Raw genomic sequence first — 22,087 nt, forward strand, 5'->3', positions numbered from 1 at the left:
TTGCATATCTGTAGTCTGCAAGTTTGGCATGATTCCATTTATGAAACCATTTATTCTGCACAGATTGATATTCTTGAATGTCAGGACTATATACAACCCACCTCCTTTTATCCCAGTCCTGTTGCATGTTATGAGCTTTGCCCTTTATTGCTTTATTTGCTACCAATTCTGCAGCTGCTTCTTGTTTCTCTGTTCAGGTGGCAAACCAAAGTGCTGTGGGCCTGATAAGGTGGTTCTTGCCCACCGGGGAGGAGCCTGGGGCTCCTGTGTGGTGAGGGGGCTCTGGGGAAGGCCCTAGCTGATGAGGAGAGGCTTTGCTGGGTTCTGTGGGGGACCCTGGGGGCTGCTGAAATGAGAGTGGAATGAAGATCTGAAGGAGGTAGGTTTTGTTCTTTTTTTAAAAATTCATTTTCCTCTGTATTTGTTCGTTTTCTGTCTTTAGAGAGTTCTATTGTTATGATTTTCTGTCCTAACAGAAGAGCTTAGAAACTTTTTGATGTCTTTGTAGAAAGTTTTGGCTGTATGCTCCAGCTGGCTGTGAATCCCTTCACAGTGTATCGATATTAATTAACCCAGTGTATAACCCAGGCTGTGAATCCCTTCACCGTGTATCTCTATTAATCACCCCTCTTTGGGGTGAGGAGGACTAGGGCAGGCCTGCTAACGGGCCTGGTGGGTGACCAGGCTGCTATCGGATGTGGTCCCAGGTCAGCAAGGCAATTGTTTGTTGGGCTGTAACTGAGGAGGGATGCAGTGGCATTGGGATGACTGAGGTGCTGGGTCTGTGCAATCAGCATACGTGGTGGAACAGGAGAAAAGTGAAAAATTTGAAAAGGCAGGACTGCCTTTTTGGTGTGTTGCTGAAAAATCCGTTACAATGATACGCAACAGAGCAGAAACATACAGGTAATTGAGCATGACCTGTTTGCTTTGAGAAAACAGGTATTTTTAAGGTTGATTGCATGTTTGTTTTAGAATGATATATTCAGTACTATTGAGGGAAATAGTTGGTGATAACCATTTCAGGTCTCGTAGAGAAAGATTTCTGGAATGGTAAATTGTCGCTGAAGGAACAATATAGCTATTATTTCTTGGTTTAACTTCAAGAAACTGTGGTGTTGTGCTTGGTCCTTAGCACTAGAATCTCCTTTTCACACCCCATACTGCTTTGGTATATAGTTACTCTATGAATATTTTGTAATCTTGCTTTGCAAGCAAGGAAGTATTTGTTTAAAGGGAAATAAAAAATCATATCTTTATGAACTTGCATTTCACATAGGAAAATGGCTTGAATCTGAGCAATGTGAGGGAGAAAGGAACCATTCTAGAACTGAATGCTTCCACCACCGGTTACTCATCAGTGAGCATGGTGACTGACTCAGTCTTGGGCTTGGTGTGCTCTCTCATGTAATCAAGTGGTTTTTGCAGGCGGCAGCGTTGTGATTTCTTTCATAAAGTGATAAAACCTAATCATCTAACCGGTTCAGTTCTTTCCTCCTTGGGAGAGCTGGAAGGTTATTCCAGAGCTTAATTTTTCTGATTGTTAGAAACTGGTTTTTTTTTTTTTTTTTCAACATTGGTTTTCAGCCCGTTTGTTTTTTCTTTTTCTAACTTTGTCTTAACTGTTTCTTCTCTCCCTGATTTTATTTACTGGAAAATATTTAGTAAAATTTCTAGGTTAAATAAGCATATTTGTTTTAATCTTGTCCTCTGTTCCCATTTCTTGATCATCCAGGCAGTTCTTTGCAGTATACATTGTAATTCATCTTTCTTGAGCTTGAGCCAAGATGTCCAAAAATTATACGTGATATTGAAAATTAAGTTCTTTGTGTTTCTGTCTATTGAAAAATGATGTGTAATATGACTTTTTTTATTAGCAAAATCCCATTCTATGTAAAGCATGCTCAGTGTTTTCTTATTTCTAACTGATGATTTCCTGATATTTAACAGAAATTCTTCTTGTAGCTGATTCCTGCTACTAGTCTGGTGGATAAAGGGGCTTGCACTGGGGGGCGGGAAGACTCGCTGCATTTAACATGGTTCTCTTCAGTAAAATGTGTAAGGAAGTCTGAAACAGTGCAGCTCATCGTGGGTTGAGGTCTGGTAAATGTCCTAACATGAGACTGGTGAGTAGTAATGATGTAGACTATAAAGAGTTACCATAAAGTAGCATATTTCTTTTTTTTTAATTTTTTTTGTTAGAAGACATGAGATTTGGGCAGACTCTTGTGAACAAGTAAATAAGGGATATCTCAGAAACTCATAAACCTTTGAGAAGTTCTTAAATAAATCTGAGCAGCTCAGCTCTGTTGCTGGTGTTATTTGCTCTGTAGACCAACACCAGCGATGTGTCTCGCTGACTTTGCAGTAGACCTGCTGATTGTGTGGATTTATCTCCAATATCAGCTTCAGAAAATATCTTCTAATATTTGTCAAACTGAAGAAATACTACTGCTCCAACAAAATTCTTGTCCTGCTAGCAAAATTGAGCTGACAAGCTGTACAAAGCTCAGAAGATTCTCGCCCTGTAGAGGCCGAGCTGGCTCATTGCTGCCAACCCTTGGTAGCATCTCCTGGCGAGCAGGATGTGTTGGCAAGTTGTCCAGGCTGCACCAGGGAGAGGAGCTGTGCTGGAAACAAAACGGGCTGCGTTGTGCACGGGGCCTTTGACAGCTGTTGGCTGACTCCATGTGAGGTCTGTGGGGGATTTTCGCTCTGGAAGTTTTCTTTGTTTTATAGACAGTGTTTGTTGCTCCTTCTGAGCTGATGCTGGTTGGGCAAACGGTGCTTGTGGATCCCGAGGAAGAGTTTGTATGCTGTTTTCCCAACTCTCTGAACTTCTGTGGCTTTGGGCACTCAGTTGGGTTTTCATGTTTGAAGCTGTGTTGGTGACAACTACTGTTTCAAAGAAGGAGACAAGACCCTAGCAAATGACATAGCCAGTTCTGATGGCAGTTGCCAAGAGTTCAACCAGCTTCCCAAACTCACTGTTTTGGAGCTCTGTGGACGTCCTTCTGAGGAACTTAGCAAAAATGTTGACAGCAGCCAGAAAAGTGTCGCCTCTTCTCATGCCCAGGTGCAGTGCACTTTAGCTCCTTCCAGCTCAGAGCTGCTTATAAACTGAAACAATATTGGTTGGAAAGGAGTGGAGAGAAAATGTAGTAACTTGTTGAGTTTACCAGTCCTGTGCTTTAAGCTGCTGACTTTGGGGATGGGCCTTTGTCTTTTCCACTGACCAGTTTTCTTTGGTGCCACAAGCACTAATGACACCACTGGAAAACAGTCATGGAGCCCAAGCCAGCTCTAACTCGTCCTTGCGTTGGAGAAGTGAGGGAATGGAGATGAGAGAGCAGGGTATGGAAAAGGAGTGAAAAGAATACCTCACAAAAATGGGGGGGGGGGGGGCGGAAGGACAACCAAAAACCTTTTAGTGAACAGGGCAGACTTATTTTCCAGAAGTAAAAGAGTCAAGACTTGTTTGAGATATTGGAAAAGCTTTTTTTTTTTTTTTGTAAACACTTTGTATTTTCTTTCATTGAAGACTTGGTAGTCATTGTATGAGCTTAGATTGTTATAGGCTCTTTCCCCGTAGCAGTGGAAATCTGTGTATCTTAGACTTGCAGAGGTGTACAGTTGTGTCTTTGTTACATCAACCCTGAACACTATTTTATTCAGATTCTGCTCATGCAGGATATACTCTTTTGTTGGCATGAAAAAACATTCTGGCCTGTGACTCAGCCTGACCAGCTCTGCTTTACTTCATCTGCAAGAAACTGCATCATCCATGTATTTATTTACTGACACACTGCATGGTAATTTTTGCCCTTTAATATTCTGTTGTCTAATTGCAGTTAATAGGGGTTCTTAATCTTACTAATTACTGTAAATCATGCTCTGCTAGCCATTCTTTCTTTCAGTGGCAATAATGCTCTTTTCTCCTTGGAAGGTGCATGTAGTTTAATATAATAAAAGTGTCTTGATAATTAAGATTTATTGATGAGGGCTACAGAGGGTTGTGAGTCTACATGTGAAAGCGACATACTGGGTTTAAAAAACAACAACAAAGGGAACAGAAAATTCAGGGCCTCTAGAACACTTTAGTGATGCAAATGGCAGTGAGCATAACTTTAGCCACCTTAGTTTAGACATAAAATTAAACCTAAGACCTTTAATTAAAACTATTAGAAGCCTGCAAAGCTGCTGGCATACTGTTTGACAGGTGGAATGTTACCTCTGAGCAATTATCACTTCCAGCACAGTGTTCTGGCATCTCTGCAGTCCTCCTGTGGGTGTCTAAACTTCTAACACTTTTCATACAGAATGCTTTTTGATTTCATGGTTAATCTGTTGGCCAGATCATCATAATCTATTAATGTGTATAAATCCGATCAAATCAGGTTCAAAGTTTTATATAAAACAGGTCTGTGTAAGAGATTAATCCAAGTGTTGATCCACTATAGATTTCTTTTGGTGTTTATAATTTGAATTCTGTCTGCCTGAATATTTTTGTATTTGCTTATAAATGCTGGTGCTAGAACTGGCTCTGAGGTTTCAGCTTAATTCCCATGAGGTAGAAAACATTTGTGTTTAGAGGAAATATTTAACTGGTACACTCTGCTGAATGCAAACTTAGAGCTTAGCCTTAGGAAAAAAGAACAGAAAGAACTGAAAAGTCACCAAAAATAGATTCTTTGAAACTGTGATCATAGAAGTTAACAAGTAATGGGACTTGTAAGAAGGTGACTAATTCTTTTTTTTTTTAATGGTTAAAAATCTGTGCACAAAATGTTGGAGCTGTAATTCACTTCATTGATATTCTAGGTTATTGGCTGAGAAATCTCTATAAAACGCTGCGTTCTCACCCTTTATGCTACGACTGGGCATGAGGGACCTCCCTCGGCGCGTCCTGCCCTGAGCTGCCCCGTTGCAGTTGCAGCGGGAGCAGGTATGTGCAGAAGCTGGCTGCGTAGCCAGGTCAGGCGCCAGCCTCTTGATGTGGTTTTGTTCTGCTCTGTCCCTGTGCTCTCCTCCCGGAGCCTATAAATAGCTGCAAACGACAACCTGCTTTCACTCCCTCCACGCTGCTCCTACTTGTTAAATAACAACTGCATGCTGAAACCAACCAAGTAATCATGCAAAGCTGTATTAGGCTCTCCATCTGACATGTCACTTTAGAAGGAAACTTTTAATAATGAATTAACATCTAATTTTCACAGTGTCCTGTCTTGTGACTTGCACGTGTAGATGTGCTATTAATTACTTATGGTAGCTGTAAAGGAGATACTGGCAGAGTTCACAGGCTGCTTTCTAAGTGTGCAGCATCGTTTAAATGTGTCTAATGGCATTGCTTAGAATACACTTACTCTTGGCAACCTGCTGATACCATGCTTAGAGGCATTTCTCTGTGCTATTTGTGTTCTGCGGTATCTGTGGTTATCAGCTGGCAGCTGGGGCTTTTGCTGTAGGATACTGGAGAGTCATACAGCGATAGAAAGTCCTGGATAATCTAAAATAAATCAGCAGACTGAGGGAATAGTGTTCTCCCTGCGGTGAGAAGGAGTGATATAGCACCTGTCTGGAACCTGCTGAAAGCACATGAGGCAAAATTTCTTACCTGTACGCCTTGCTGATGCATTGTCCTTGAAATTGCCCCATGAGACCATTCTTGTTTCTGCATCTTTAGGAGACCCAAGAGATGTCCCAACAGGCTACTGAAACAGTTGGGGGATTCCTAAGGCTACGTGTGGCTTTTTCTGGAGAAATTCCTACCTAGAGCACTTCGAGTTTACTGGAGAGTATCCCATAGGGCTGCGTGGCATGACCTACCTTTGTGTTAAATATTTCATATGTCTAATGTAGCTCTGGAGAGCTTCCATGTTCTCACTGAGCAGTCTAGCCCAGAGCGGTCTGCATGTCAACACGCGGGGACCTGGGTCTGACATGTCCTCAGCGGCATACTTCTTGGCAGTATGTGTGAAAACAATGCTGAAGTACCAGTGAAAGCACATGGTTCCTGTGTCTCCTCCCATCTCAAAGACAGGCTATCCTTCCTGCAATCTGACTATCTCCAAGGAGCAAGGGATTACATGTGGGTTTCTAGAGTCCTCCACAAACTCATTTGTTTGTGAAGTGATTGATCCAAATGAAAGGGAGAACAGGGTACCTCATGTGCTCGAATGCTACAGTTATGACGAATCCAAAACCTAATAAAATCAAAGATATCTCTGAAACTCGTTTGAAAATATAATAAACTGGCAAAAATCACAGTTGTCTTCTGCATGTTTGAGAAGTAGAAAAAGGCTAAATTTTATTATATGAGCACTCTTTTCCTTCTAAGGCTTTTCCTTCTTTATGGTGGCCTCACTTCCTTCAGAAAAGAGTCATGTCTAGCCTGTAACATTGATTTTTGCTGAGTGAACTTATTTTGCTCTTTTTTTCCCCTTTTGGATTTGCTCATTTCTGCATGCCCCTGTTCATGTACCCAAATATGTTCTGCTTTAGCCTGGCTTGCTTTTTGCAAATATTTTTGTTCATTGTGTAAATAACCAGAGATGCAGAAACTTAACTGATTCCTGTGTGGGAGATGCTCCCCTGCCTAGGGGAGGTAATAAAGATTGACAGGGGCACTGACGTTTTGGTTAATTTGTCTTCAGGAGCTTTACTCTTTGTGAGCTCAACCTGTGTTGAACATGATTTCCTTGACTTACAAAGAGACTGGGAGAGGGAGATGTTGATGCAAGAAACATTGGTTCACAGCTGACAGCCCTGTCCCTCCCATGTTGACTTATTCAAACTATTAAGGAAGATGATTATGAGAATTCTCAAATTCCCTGGTATTTGAAAGGTGGGCTGAATCTTCAGAACACGTAAGCAAGAAGAGATGATCTGAGTTATGAAGGGCTACGCCTGTTCAGGAGAGCAGTGTATAAAGCTTAACGACAGACTACTTCTAGCCTGGAATTTAGAGTTGTTTTCTCTTGCCCTGTTCTCATCCTGTCATTATATCTTCAGAAACATTGCTATTGACTGCAGCAGATACTGTCACAGCCCAAATGTCATCTCTTAAACTCGCATTAGTATATGACTACGCACCAATTGCTCTTTTACCAATTCTTTGTCATCTCAGTGTCAGAAAAGTGAGCTTCTACCAGACCAAAACCTCTGCTTTTTCATTTTGTATTTCTTTCTACATTTTCAGCTTTTTCTCTCCTAATTTCTTTACTTTTTCCACACCTTTGAAGGTAAATAAGGTAAAATATTTCAAGGTGAGTTGTTTTGGTGTATTAATTACTTTTAGCATCTTTCTAGTTAGGACAAATTTCTCAGTCCTTGAAAATTAAAAAAAGCCTTGAGAGCTTTACAGAATAATCATTTACATCCATGTCTTCAGCTATTTACAGGACCTCTGAAGTAATGTCCTGTTAAAGAGAATATAGATTTCACATATTATAACTGAATTGTTCTTTATAAGGTCAGAGGTCAATTTTGAAAGCTTTTGAAGGAAAAGGGCATCCAGTCCTATTGTATTTAAAATGTTAAAGAGCTTTAACTGTCTTTCCCTGGAAACAAAATGCAAATGATCAAATATATTTGAAGATTGACTGCCTTATAAGAAAAGCTGAAAGATTCCTGTTTATTTGGTGAAATTCTACTCCTCTGAGATGAAATCCTTTGTTAAGGTAAAGGTTTTCCTCAGTTCCAAAAGTCCTATTAATATTCACTAACCAAATTATGGTTGTCAGTCCTTTGCTCCATTGTGGTTTTGACTTGACTTAAATTATAAATCTTTCTGCTGAATTTTGAGAACCATGTAGATGTCTACAAAGTAAAAAAGGTTCTAAGAGCTGTTGACATTTTTTTATCCAGTTATGAATACACTAGCTAGCTAGTCAGACAACATAAATGTTTTGTTAAACATCTTTCTTTTGAGCACTGTGCCCCATGACAATCAAGTCAGTAAGTCGGAGCAGACGCCGTGTTGTCATGGGGAAGGATGGGGTGCCCTCTCAAACCATACTTGAAATGAGAACTACTGCATGAGTAGTACTCTTTTCATACACGATCTTAAATTTCAGTTACTACAGTAGAATATTTAAAATGTAACTAAGCCTTAGACACGGTGGTTTCCTTTTTTTAAAAAAAAAAAAACACAGATATGCTGATTGTGCAGTTCAGGAATTGTGAAACCCAGGTTTTCATCAGTACTTGAAAATCAAATAATGAATTATTGTATGGTACTCCTATGTGCTCATTTTTGTTGCTTTGTGCTTCAAGCAACAAGAACAGGTATTTCATAAATGAGATGAAGGCATGACAATTTTCTTGTTAATTTGCATCTATTCTTACAAGACTTGATATGCTCAAGAAAAAAATGTGACTGAAGATATTGATTTCCTCATTTTTACAAAGAATCTATATTTACCTCCTCATTTTAATCATCATTTTAATAAATGTTATTTCATATCAGTTATTTCCCTTATGGGAAGAATTGTAAGAATTTAATCTTAAGTTTTACTTTGTGCCGCTGGGAGTGTTTTTTGTCTTTCTCCCAGAAGTGTTAAACTTCTATTTGTATTGATGTAATTGTTTTCCCCAAATTACTCAATTTATACTTCTTTATAGTGTTGATTCCTTGAAGTCGTGAATAAATGAAGATGGAATTGTTAACATTCTGTTTGATTTCAAAACTTCTGGCCAATTTGAAGGAGGTCAGATTGTGTTGGCTTCAACACACCATTAACAGCTCAGTTGTATAACAAATTGAGAATATTGAGATGCCATTTCTCTAGAAAATAGCTACAAATACTTGAATATCCATTTCATGCTTAAATTGACTAAATGCAGTTGGGAAACGCAGAAAAGCTAAACTTTGTCTCCAGATCAGCAGAAGCATTTATGAAATTCACAAAATTGAATTACTGATTTGACTTGATTGTGCTTACAGCCACAAATAACAATGATGTACTTTAGATATATTACTGTAATGCAGTTATTTTTAACCTTGCATCTTTCAAAACTGCAAAACAAGAAGTTATGCATCAAAGCTGAGTGTGTGTTATACTCTAAAAACAAATGGAATCTGTCATTATTCATATCATACTATTCATATGATATCACGATGAAGGATATGATTCATAGATGACCTGTGTCTCAAGGTTTATAGTCATTGTCAGCTTACTCTGTGGTATTTATACCTTCCAGATGAAGGAATAGCTTGGAAATAAGTTAACTAACTCTTGCACATAATTTCCTTGTCTGTATCAGATATAGATTTCATGTCTACATCAGCCTATTTAATTTGCTGTCAGTGGTAGTTATTCCTTTATTACGTCCTTGGAGAATTTCTCCTTAATGAGCAAATTAAGACTTCTGACTTCATACTGTTAAGTCTTTGACTTGCTTTATGGGAGCTGCCTTCTGAGCCTCTTTAGCCTTGCCTGCTTAGCTGGGTGTGAGGTTTCTGCTGAAGTACCTTCTCTGAAAAAGACATAGGCAGTGTGCTTTAAGAGTTTAATTTCGATAGCAAGTTCATTCTCTCCTTCATCTATCTCTTTTATGGATCATATAGGTACATATGGTCTCTATTTTGGCATTCCTTAACAGAGATCTTATGTTTGATTGTCGCATATGCAGGGAGTTACTTGGTGGCTTACAGAAATACATTGAGATCTGACGAAATGTGAGGAAGTGTCTGTTTAGGCACATTTGGCAGCAGGGAAGGAAGAGTTAGAAAAATAAGGGTGAATCTATGAAGGCAAGCTGAACAGTTCTATATTTTATCTGCCAATAATGGCCCCCTCCTATATATAAATATTTTTTCCCTTCTTCCCTGCATGGTTCTTGCAATGTTTACTGTCGCTCATCAAGTTAATCCCATCAAGTCCAACCCATGAGACCACTTCACGCTGTGCTGTATCAGCCAGCCTTACTGTTATCTTATTTAGTTTGATCTCTAATATAACTTGGTTTGACTTGCTGGTGTGCAACATATGTCAACTGGAAAACAAAAAGGAAAATCTGTTTGTTAAGTGCAGCTAAGACAAGCCTCTGTTTGCTTCTTACACTAAGAAAAATGAGCGAAGTCTATAGCAAATGTGGATGCTTAAAGTTTGAATCTGGGAGACTTTCACGAAGAAAGATGTATTTTGGGAAGTATCTTACCCTTCTTATTGAAGTCTGGTGGTAAATTGCTTGGGCTCAAGCATAATTCATATAAGTCTTACAATCAAGAGTAGTTTTGTTTGAGCAAGGACTTCAGAGCTAGAGACATGGAATATTCTTCTATTGACTCCACTAGGAACAGATCTGGGCAGCTGCTGAGCACTTTGGAAGTCTGCTCCAGAGACAGTCTTGATATTTGGATGTTAAAGGCTTTACATATTTACTCATCTTGTGATTTGTCTTATTAACCTTTTGTCAGTAGCTTTTCTGACTCTGTAAAAACAAGTCTTCTAAATTATAGAGCTCTCTTAACATTTTCAATTACGTATTACACAAAAGCCAACAGGTTATTGTTCTATTCCTCAGTGTGCTTATGCCCAATAAATCATGGGATCCAACTGTCCTGGTTCAGGTTCTGTGCTATTTCTAAGGATGAATGATGAAATAGGTCTACTAAAAAGGAAAGTAGTATAGATTTCCTGTAGTCATTGTGTCATCAAGAGTTTAAATCTGACCAGTTCGAAAAGTCCAGATCAATTGTATATTATGAAAATTCCTTAATGTATTTTTGTATTGCAAAAAATTATAGCTTCTAAATGCCATGCTTTGAAATACAGAGCTCGTACTAGTAAAGGTTTTTTTTAATTACCTAAAAGCATGAATATAGAAAACTGAAGGCAGCAAAGGATAAAACGTATTTTTTTCCGAGCTTTGTAGCAGACATCTTATGTTTTAGGAAAAGGAGGCAAGGGAGATATGTTTTCCTAGTGGTAATATCTATAAATTCCTGGAAAGTTATGTGATACACAAATAAAACAATTGCGTTGTTTGGCTAAAAAAAAAAAAAAAGCCACGTTGCAACTGCAGTGCTCAGTGTACTATACGTGTGCACGATTCCATGTATATGTGGCAAATCCTGTTGCCTGTGGAAAATGACATTTGCAGCTCTGCAATATTGGCTGTGCTAAAATACAGTACGGTGGAGAGGCTCTGGCTGAGATGCATCCCCCACCCAGACCATCCATAATTCAAGGCATGGCTGTTAGCTTTGTTCCTGAGATGCTCTGGCTGATGAGCATATAGCAGTCTCATCCTCCTGCCTTCCTTCCCCTCTCCCCACCTCAATCCATTCTTTGGTGCTGGCTGAATGAGCAAAGCAATATGTGGGTTTTACTTAAAAGTAGAGAGTGTTTTGTCAAGGTGCTCTGATAAAGGAACTTTATGTGCAGTTATGAGTGTCTGCGGTATTTATGGGGTATGGAGAATTGCTTTTTCCTGTCTCTTCATATTTCCCGTCCTATGGCTTTTCTCTGTGGCTGCTGTTCTTCTGTGCAGTTTTCTGAGAAAGCAAGGCAGATTGTGCTGCTAACTGACCTGAGGGACAAAGGCAATTAATTGCTCGGTCATCCTAGGAAGACCAGACTGGGAGAAGCCAAAGCCACGGGCTGCTTGGAAGTGTCTGTAATAACACCTCTTTCAGGCTTCGTTTTAAAAAATATATAGAGTTTTTGTAAGAAAAGGAAGCGTGAGCTGAAGAGTACAGAAATGATCTGAAAAAGTATAACCATAACCTCCAAAACTACACTGGAAAATCAGTACCTTAAGACATAAGTATGTAGCTTGATCATAAGCATGTGTTCTACTGCTATAGGTTCCTGCACCCATTGGGTTATCTTCTCTGCCAAGTTAGTTTAGGTTCAGCAATCTCAAAGATGCAGCAAAAGACTCCCAACGCTGAACCATGACATTCTGCCTTCCCTAAGGTAAAGATAGTATTCCAGGTTTAATGCAGGAACTTCAAAAGAATCAGAGAGATATACTTTATACTGTTTCAAAGACAAAAATAGGAGTTTTGATATATGGAAAATTCTGGAAAAAATTTATAGTAGCACTTATTGTCATGACCTTAATCAAGTAAGGCTAACTCTATTCAGCAGTGGTTAGGACTAATGAGCAACAGCCTATATATTTATCCATAAATTTCATTATAATCTTTCCAGTATTACTTGGAGGTTTCTAAACTAATCCTGATTTTTATTACCTAGCAATATGTTAGTTGTTTTGCTTGACTCCTTTTTATATGGCTTCTTTATGCAGTTTGGTGGCACTGTCTAAATTAGATGTATTTTGAAATGACATAGTAGGTTATAAAAGTGGAGACCGTCTGGTGTTTACGCTGTAGAACACACTCTCTGCCTCCAGGCTTTTTTGGACTGTGTGCAGAGTTTACAGTTGCAGGCATTATGCAGGTTTTAGAACTATCTTCTGTATGGTACATTAAATCTTGACCCAGCTCTAGGCAATGCTGTGACAGTTTCCCCCCTGTATATTGGCCAGAACATGCACTTAATGGCAGCGAACCCCGCTGCTATAGGTGCTGCAACCTATTACCGGCAGAGTGGTGATGCTTGAAACACGCTGCTTTAGTCCAGTCAGGTAGATCAACATGTTCTCTCCAATGCCTATTTGGATGAAAAATTGGCATTTTCATTAATTGTTCTTATACAAAGCATTAATTTCATAAGGTTCTGGTTTCCATTGAAGATCCTCTCCAAATCAGGTTTGAGAATCCCAGGTGTGTAAGATTTTTTTTTTATTTTTTAATTGCTCAAGGGGAAACCACAATTTGAGGAGTAGTTGAATTCCGCTCATTTAGCTGGTCTCATTGACAAAATTTTAATTTCTTAACTGTTTTGAGTACAGGGTTGTTACTTTTCTGTTACTCAGTTGTTAGGGGGAGAAAAGAATAAACCTGAATGTTTTAAACTATTCATAACATTTTTCAAGACTTGCAGATGAGATTGGAATTAACTTAAGTGATGAACAAGGATATTTTCTATCTTGTAAGAATGAGGGGGGGGGAAGAGGGAAAAAAAAAGTAAACCCATCAAATAAGTTATTCATTGCAAATTACTCATTCTGATTTAATGGAAAATGAATTATTATATAGTAACAAGGAAGTATATTAATTTAAAACTGTCTTATGGAAATTGATATAGAAATAAGTTCTCAATGGAAAATTATGTTTCAAGAATACTATATTAAGAGAGTAATGAATACATTATGAAAATTTAATTGCATATTTTAAAGCAATTATCCAACTAATCATACAATTCCTGTTGCAAATAGTAATTAGGAAAATATTTAGATTTATCTAAGTATATAAATTGTGAACTCTCAGGAAAGAGAATCCACTGTAATAAAGAATAATTCCCTGTCGGTTGTCCCTTAAAACTTTATAAATACTTTTAAAACATTTCTCATGAAAGCTGGGCCAATCCTCTTGTGTTTTAACAAGTTTATAGAACGCCATAGTGGGATGGAATATCCTTGTAAGGTTTCTAGAGAGAATTTCAAACAATGCACATAGAAACACCATTTGCTCACCAAAGTTTGTTAAAGGTTTTGCTGTCAGGCACTTGGGCTGATGAGGCCAAGTGCCAGAGCTCACTGGCAGCCCCCTAGGAGGGTGTCAGAACTGCCTGTGCTGCAGCCTGCCCAACGGGAATACCTTGTGCCTCACTTAGATTTTAGATAGTGTTTTCATGTCCAATTACCTTCTCTAACATGAAGATAATTTTTTGTTGCTGATTGCAATGAGGGGCCTGGTACTGAGTTAATGTTCCTCTGGCACAGAACCCGTGCTCACGTGGAGGTTTCAATTCACAGATGCTCTAAAACCTTTCTTGAAACTACCTTGGAATTTGGGTAAATTATGTACGATTTTCTGCTCTAATAATTTAATTCTCTATTGGTGAGTGGTGTGGTAGGCAGGTAAATAACCTTTCATTTGGGCTTAATCAGCTTTTCTTTTACTTGCATTTATTTTTCACTTCCATGTGGTGTCTATATATCTATATACCTACCAGAGACATATTTGCCATCATAGCTTCATGAATTTTCTGTAGCATACCAGTACTGCATTCTTTATTTACTTGCTATGTTATATGCACCACTAAAGTAAAGAAAGAGTACTTAGTGTGAAAGCTTAATTTCACTCTGGTATTTTTTCTTGGAGGCCACTCGAGTCTGGCTGTGCCAGGAGGTGGTGAAACGCTGTAGTGGTGAGTGTGCAGGGACCTGATGTCCAGGGCCAGCTCCTGTCTGGTGCCCTGGAGCGAGAGCCTGTTAGCAGGAGCTCGCTGGATGCGCTCCTAGAGCGTGTTTTCCAGCTTACCGTCGGCCAAAGGCAATCTGCTTCATGCACCGAGGCTGCTCCAAGACAGGAGCCAAAGTGTGGTAATTAAGGATGATCAGGAAGTTATCTGCAGAAGTGCACTTCTCATCTGAACTGAAACACTGATGTAGATGCGCCCTCTGTTCTGCACGTACTTTCTTTATCGCTGTTATCAGTTTTTTTATAGTCGGAGACAAGACGCGAGGCAGTCGGTGTCAGTCTGCAAAATGGGGATGTTGCATCAACGTTACCCTCTGCGTGAAGCCAGAGGTGAGCTTTGTGGCAGCTGTTGCTTCTGGATGACACTTGAGCGTAATTTCCTGTTGATCTCGGCAGCGGTCTGTGCTGACTGTGTCAGAGGTGAAGCACAGAAGTTTTTTGTTGGAAGGGTGAGTCACGACCACTTGTACCTGTGCTGGCCACAGCAGCCGGCCTGTCTGTAACAGGCATCGCGCTCGAGCAAGGCTGACCTCTGCCAGGTCCTCAGGTTATGAGTGCAGTAAAAAATAGTAGCTGTGTAATGCCCTCATGTGAGGGCTGTCAGGGTGCTTTTGGCATCCGGTCTCTCATTGCCTCAGTGTCATGCAGTTCTCTGGACTACCCGATGTGCTCGGGTGCGGGCATCCTTCAGCAGCCCCCTGGGCTGCTCCTCCTCTTTGTAGCTGAGGGCTCTGGGAGTGGTTGGGAAGTCCCATCGCGAGCGTGCAGGGAGGCCAAGACCGAGGACCCAGACCTCTCACCAGCGTTTTCTGCTGCACTGGGAAGTTTGGAATATCAGTTTTTGTTTGACCTGTGGATGCATCTCCACGCATGGGTCACTCCACTGTGTGTAGTGGGGCTCCAGGACAAAGCTATGCACATAATTCAAGCTGCCTGAAGGCCCAGGGACTGGTTGGGATCTTATGTACCTAGAATCATAGACCTTATGTGTCTGCTTTGATGTGATCCAAATGTCCAAACAGCCCTTTAACTTCTGGAATGAAGCTACTAATTAAATTTCCTCTTAAAGGAATCTAGTTGGCGTACGCCAAAACTCTGCTGTGAATTGAATTAATATCTGGTAATTGGGATTGATTAAAGGATTTGTTTCAAATCCATGCTCTCTCTAATCAAAACGCTAATGTATATTCAGCCTCTACAGCTGACATCGAGATGCTGCTGTTGAAAGAGAAGGCAAAATACTGCAATGGGTGTTAGTGACAGGTTGGGGTTTCCAGTAGATAAATTAAAACTGTATTTTTTTTGTTACCATGTCTGAAATACGTGTATATATGTAAAGAAATTAACAGAGCAGTTGCACCTGTGTAGTTATTAGATATTGGAAAATATTTTTCCACACATGGCTTATGCAGTAATGCCAGCTTGCACATGGTGTTGGCTTTTGTGAACCTACCCAATCTGCATGTGAAAAAAGCTGTCGTGTCCTCAGGTGGGATTTTCAGGCACGTGTAAGAGGTGGGCTCATAAACAAGATTGTATGAGGGAAGATAGTCTTCAGCTCATGCTGCCCTATGTGTGGTATCACATATCCTCAGATATCACATGCAAAAGCTTCACATGTAATATCGAAGCCCATGCATCCTAAAGTTCTTCACTTTCGCATATTTTGATGAGAACAATGGCTTACTTAGCACCTTTTCTCTCAGGGTCTGCTAACTAACAGCTGATGCTTTGAATCCTAGAGGACTAATCCAGGCCTATTTACACTGGGCCTTACTAATCATCAGAATTAAATACTGTTGTAGGACCGAGTTTGCCGATGTAGCATCGCTTTGTATTTCTATTTTAGTTTTAGACTAGAAATAGATATGTATCTTCCTAAACTAAATTATTCAGCTCTGCATCTCATGAATCTCAGCAGTATGCATGCACACTGTTATGCTTGCTGTATGTTCTTTTTCTGAGAAATGTCTTAGTATTGTGTAATAGGCAATTCAGGAAAAGATCCTTTGATCAGGTATCTGTTGCTGATGAGAGTAGAGTGAATACAGAGGAAAACACTACTTTTTCTTTTCTAGCCTAAAAATTGCATATCTTCTGAGATGAACTTAAATAATTCATGGAAATTTACTGCAGATTTCTAATTAAAACTAATTAGAACCAGTCTTTTATCACATAGTTTACCTCTCAAGAGCTTCATATTCTTTATAAGATGACATTTTGTATGCACGTTTTTGGCTTGCAATTAATGTAGACTTAAAGCTAAAATGAGCATTTTTTTTTCCTCTAGGTAAAGCTTAGAGAGCAAAAAGGTAATCTTTTTCTCCATATTGATTTAGGGCTGAGAGTCAAATCAAGCATCCACCCAACTTGGCTAAAGGTTAGTGTCTTTAAAGCTGTTCATATGTGTCGCTGGTTACCTCTGTATTCCTTGAGGTATCTACGCCTGTGTTTACCTCCTGTGACATTATTTTGTTAAAACCAGGTTGAGCTGATGACCTTCCTACAGCAAGCTAATTTGAGCAGTGCATCCTGACATTTTTATTAGCAGAAGCTGCACTTTGGGTCTGTGTACTTCTGTCCTGTTTCAAATGCCAGTTTGCATCTCTGGTTGTCACCTCCGTGATCGTTTTCGGCATCTCTTTGAATCCATGATTCTTGGGCTGGGGTTGGCGCTGACAGAGTGGGCGCTCTGCCAGCTGCACGATGCGGTGCTGACGCCCTGCCCCTTGTCCTCGCTTGCTCAAAGGCCTGCAGGAGAGGAGAGTGCTGAGAGCTGCAGGGCTCAGTCCCATGGTGGTTCTGCTGTCGCAGAGCAGCCCGGCAGTGGCAGTGGTTGGCACCTCCACTGGGTCGGTGCTGCTTGGGGAATGCGAATGCAGCTGTCCTGGGCTGGGGCCGCTGCGTGCCCCAGGTGCTTGCAGGGCTTGTGGTTCCCCAGCATTGCCCTGCTGGGGCAGCAGGACACCTCCCAAAGGCATGCTTGCTGCCTTGTGCTACACCTTCCTGAGCCCAGGGGCCAACCTGAGGAACTCCTGTGAGCAGAATGAGTCGGAAGAACAAGAGATGGGTGGGAATGAAAAAATCTATTTGCTCTGCGGTCTAAAAATGCTGGAGATGCAATTAGTGAATTAAGCTCTGCAGAGTTTAACTCCTGGTCTGACCCAGTTAAATCTTGCTTTCCCTAACTTTCCCTGCAGTTACCGAGGAAGGAAACTGCCCCCATCCCCTTCCTCCCGCGCCACGGCGCAGCGTGGCTGCTTGCGCTTACTCAGCCCTGGCTCGGTGGGGCTTGATGGCTCTCGGGGGCTGTGGGAAGATGGAAACGGCTCTGCATGAGTGTGAACTCTGAAAGTTCACAAAAAAGACTAGTTCTTCAGTATAAAAACCCTGTGCAAGTGTACTGCTTCTCATATTTTAATGTAACTGGAACATTAGCAGATTTTGAGATTCAGCTTTTTTTCTTTATTGCTGGACTTAATACCTATGAATGTTGTCTTTGAAAATGTTCAATAAGCATTATAATTCTCCCCTTCGTAATTATTTCCTAATAATAATGGTAATTTTCAATAACGGTTTCCAGTTCAATACTGGCATAGCATTCTTTCATCCGGTCTCCTAATAGTACTGCAGGAGTAAACATGAAGTCTATAAAAAGCAGGCTAAAAGCTTCTTCTTCCTATAAAGGACTTTAAGAAATTTAAGTCTAGCACACCGTCTATTAAGCAAGTAAATAATTTAATTGTTCAATTAAAGATATTTTAATGGCTTTTTCTTTAATGAAGGCATGTGGCTATTACATCCCTTAAATTGCACTCAATAAACTCATATTTTTTGTGGTGTGCATGACCCGGATTTAAATAAGTACTTGAAGGACACTGAACTTAATAAACAGTCTCTAGTTGTATAGTGAGATATGACAGAAATTAGTTGACTAACATAAGATAATACTTGGGGGGGGGAGAGCTTCCCTCTTTCCCCCCCCAAACCAAGCCCTAAAAAACCCCGCTGTGGCTGAGTGATGCTCTTGCCAGCGGTGTCTCCCTGCAGCAGGGCTCCTTGGGGCTGGCTGTTGAGGCAGCCTGGCTGCTGGGGGCACGGCAGGCACTGCTGCCTGTAGGGACCTGCTCCAAGGCACCAGCAGGGCCTGCGGTTTTACAGCAGGCTGCTTTCGGTTTGGTGGTGCTGTTTTTAATCGCTAGATGCTCTTTAGGAAGCTAGTATTAGCTTAAATTCTTACGTTTTCTTAACTTTGGGTAAGCTCTGATAAATCCATTTAATGCATTTATTTATAGCATGGTCTCGGTAGTATAGAATGGCTCCAGTACGTTGGTGAGGTCTTTTTTTTTTCTTAATGCTTGTAGAATCATGTTCGCTCCTTCAGAAAAGGCAAATTGGATGGGATTTGCATCTCAGATCAAAGGGCAGGATGCTAAAAGCTCACCTGAACCTGGCTGAGCAGGGAGCGGTGCTGCCGCTGCTGCTCACGCCCATTGGGAAACTGCTGTGGTCAACAGGCACCAGCTGATTGTGGGGACCGGCTTGAAGAGAACACTTAAAATATAACAGTGCTGCTTTTTGTTACTCTAACTGGAGAATATTTTATCTGTGAGAACCTAATGGTTGCAGATGAGTCTGCTTGGAAGACTTGTCTAGGGTTTTACATATGTGAATATGCTTTCCTCATGCACAGAGGAAATAAAGAAGGGAAATTCTTGGGAAAATCCTCCCTACTTATAGGCTCAGTAGTGAACTTTCCTCTTGTCCTGAACTGTTCCAGTGATATCTTCAGTGTATTTTAAGAGAAAATTGCATTTTCCAAAGCTTCTGAAGGATTGTTGAGGTTACTGGTGTTTTCTTGTACCATGTTTCTGCTGATTATGTATCAAGCTCAGCGACTGTTTCAAGGAACAGGGATCCAAGGCAAAATGGAAGAAATACTGAGGTAAATTTGGGTAAAAGACCCTTTCACAGGGGATTATGGGTGTAGGAATGCTACCTGAATGCAAAACAGGGTAACAGCAGCCAAGTTTAGGCCGGTGTTGCCCTTTTTTGTTTCTGTCCCTGGTGTAGCAGAAGATGTGTAACCGCTTCTCCCCTGTTTGGTGATAACCGCCTGCAGAGTATAAAATCCACTTATCACTAAATGCACGATGTGCTATGGTTTCTTGGGCAATTTCATCAACGTTTTCCCCAATATAAGACTGATGCCACTGAACAACAATACTCTAGTTCACTGCTAGCAATAGAACAATAAAATTGTTCTGTTGAGATTATTCAAGCATAACAATCCTACTAATAATTAGAAAAGGGGAGGGGGAGAGTTTGTTTAACGGAACAAACAGCAGTGGTGACATGAGTTTCTTACAATCTGTAAACTGGGTTTTTTCAGGATAAACTTTTCAGTTATGCCATTGAAGAGTGGGGAACTAAAAAGATTAGATTCAGAACATCATCATGTAATTTTATTAAGAACAGATGGGTGGAAAATTCCTTTGCGTGCTATAATAGCTGCCTGCCATTCTCGGGATGGCAGCTGATAATGTACTGGATGGACCTTTCTGTCCATCTGTTAGTCCATCTATCCAATATTCCTTGGCTTAGGAAACGCTTCAGACTTGAAGCTTCAAACAGCATAGTTAAATGCCAGAGAGATTTTTGTCAGTATTTATAGACTTTGCTAGTTCACGTTTAAGAACATTTTCTGTGATTCATCAAGTGTTACTTGATTGTATCATTTATTAGGAGTGCAGCCATAATGACTTAGAGCTACCTAGGATATTGTGTGCCAATTGGTAGTGTTCTGATCAGACAGGCTGAACTAACACCTACCGTGATGTGTGTTCTTACTGACATATACTAATCATATTCATCTTAAAGTTATTTTACCCTCAGATCAGAGAATTTTAGGGGGAAGTGTCCTTGGTGCTTTTGGATAAGGGAAAGGCAGGGGAAGATCCAGGAGTTACCCTGCCTCTCCCTTAGCATGTATGGGTTTTAGGTGACAAGGGATGCTGTGTGCTCAGTGGGGAAGCTGTTAATCTGGTTGTCAAAAAAAAAAAAAGCCATCCCTAAAGCAAGAGCTCTTAATGGATTTGGGGGTTTTGGTCTTTATTTTTCATTTACGTCCTGTTGTCTTATCTATAGTTGATTGGGAAAAGTGCCTTGAAAAAAGAGCTTAATAAGTTTGCTTAGATTTCTTGTGGTTGCAGTGCAGTTAAGATGCCACATCCTTTACAAGAATGTACTCTGCAGCTCCCCCGTGTATTAAACAAATAAATATAAAGGGATTAACACCAGCTTGTACAGTTACCCAGAAGTTAAAGCACTTACTTACAGCACTAAAAAGGATGCGAAGATTTAGTGCTGCTGTGCAGTGCACTAAATAACACCAAATTAACTCATAAAACATGTCAAGACTTGGTACTCCAGCCACTCATCTGTGTACAGCTGTCCTGTAACAGGGCTGCCTACTGTGCTGGTGATGAGGCTTGGTACGCACTTAGGAGAAAATGCTCAGTGATGGCAACATGTGAAGAGACTTGCCTAAGCCAGAGATGAACGAACTTAAAGCACATATTTCTTTTTTCATGACCTTACTGTAAATGCAAGTGTCTATTCTCCTTGAAAAGACTCTAAAAAGGACTGGAGGAAATAAAGAGCAGAAAACCACTGGGTGGCTAGTGTCCACTTGAGATTGCAATATAAATCTAACTTCACTTTGCTGCCTCACAACTCCCCGGTATGTTTACTATGGCTACTCCTGAGAAAATTGTTTGTGTTGGGAAGTTTTGAGTGCTATTTCTCTAAAATGATTTCATAATCAGGACAGCATTATAGCAGGTTGTGATGACTCTCTCTTCTCCCTGGCCTACATCTGATGGCTGTAGTAACCACAGCAGATATTTATTGCAAAATTAAAGCAGGAATTTTCATGGTATTTGTTACCACTTTTAGTGGGAGAATAGTTGAAGGGATGTTGTATTTTTGTCTTACTTCTCTTTTATTACCTGCAGTGATGTTTCCCTGTTGTTTTTCCTGTCTTCACTTGTGCTGTACCATGGCTTTCCCACTCCTGGTTCACGGTCCCTGTGTGTGTTCCTCTTACCCCTGTCTCCAGAAACTGTTTCCTTCCTCCTTGGGTGTGGATGGGAGTAAACATAGTCCCCCTGCTGACGAAAAAGGTCTCAGAAACGTTTTCCTTTTATTTTTGTTAAGTAACGGCAGCCATCAGTAGAGTGTTTGTCTGGGCTCCTCCTGTTTTCCAGCTGCCTCTATGAGCACTTGACTTCTTGGCACAAAAAGTTTGGAGAATGTCTCATGTATTGGAAAATGCACAGGTTAGATGACGGCTTGACCTCTGCAAGCAAACAGGAAGCACTAAGCATCCATGCTTGCAGGTTTTACTCTTATGAAATTCTACTTAGGTGGAAAAAAGTGCTTGAATTATTTGGATGTAACTTCTAAATTGTAGGTGAGTGTACCTTGATCTCCATTTGAATGTGCCATCCAAACAATGTGGTTTTGCTCTGCAGAACAAATTAATGATGAGGGTGTGTTTTGCTTCAGATGAGAGCAGGTGATTCATCAGAGTAATAAAAGGATTAATTACGTACCTGACTGAAGGTTATTTTATTCAGTCAACTATGACCACTTGTATGAACTCGTTATTCTCTTGTGTATAAATGTAAATACTCTCCAGTGTGTCAGATAATCCTAAAATATTATTTGTGATGAGAATTGTATTCAGAGCCATAGGAAAACTCACAGAAGTTCTGAGTTCGTGGCTTTCAAAGTCTGAAGCGCCAT

General features: G+C 40.4%; 1 long non-coding RNA gene across 2 annotated transcripts in view; it reads left to right on the forward strand.

Annotated features, from left to right (window-relative positions):
- Window positions 1–216: 216 nt before the first annotated feature.
- Window positions 217–22,087, forward strand: part of LOC121075591 — a 47,720-nt gene continuing 25,849 nt past the window's right edge. For both annotated transcript variants that reach the window (XR_005823055.1, XR_005823056.1), the window contains exon 1: window positions 217–379. This is a non-coding gene — a long non-coding RNA (uncharacterized LOC121075591). The remainder of the gene's footprint in view (window positions 380–22,087) is intronic.

The sequence above is a fragment of the Cygnus olor genome, chromosome 10, assembly GCF_009769625.2.
Source record: "Cygnus olor isolate bCygOlo1 chromosome 10, bCygOlo1.pri.v2, whole genome shotgun sequence".
NCBI lineage: Eukaryota > Metazoa > Chordata > Aves > Anseriformes > Anatidae > Cygnus > Cygnus olor.